The following is a 516-nucleotide window of genomic DNA, read 5'->3' as shown; positions in this document are numbered from 1 at the left end:
GGCCCTGGACCCCGGCGCAGCCCCTCGCCCAGCTGCCCTCGGATGGAGAGGACGGGCAGGAGGAGGAGAGGAGCCGCCCTGGAGCAGGGCTTTCCTTTTCATCCTGGCAAAGTCTTCTCCATGGCCTGCCCCTGCTCATGGCCCAGACAGGGTGGGTGCCTGCGTCACAGCCTGAGCCTCATCCCTGGGGAAGCGCACCCAGGGAACAGCATGGGATCCCGGGATGCCATCACATCCCTGCTGTGAAACCACCCGGCCATGTGCCACTGTGATACCCCCCCCGAGCTGAGGACTCCACAGCAGCCCCCCCCCAGGGTGCAAGCTCTGCTGGACCCCCCCATTCAGGGCGGGGGGAAATGCCAGAGGGCTCCACTTACCCATCAGAGCTGGGGATGCAGAGGGGGTCCGGGATGCAGCAGGGGCCCAGGCTGGCCCTCCCTGCTGGCTGCACGTGTGTCCCCCACTGCCCTCATGGCCGTGTCGGGGGGCTGGGAGCTGCCAGGGCAGTGGGGGGTG

This window comes from Egretta garzetta, unplaced genomic scaffold (assembly GCF_000687185.1).
Source record: "Egretta garzetta isolate BGI_Z169 unplaced genomic scaffold, ASM68718v1 scaffold140, whole genome shotgun sequence".
Classification (NCBI taxonomy): domain Eukaryota; kingdom Metazoa; phylum Chordata; class Aves; order Pelecaniformes; family Ardeidae; genus Egretta; species Egretta garzetta.
Note: the sequence above shows the minus strand (reverse complement) of the source record.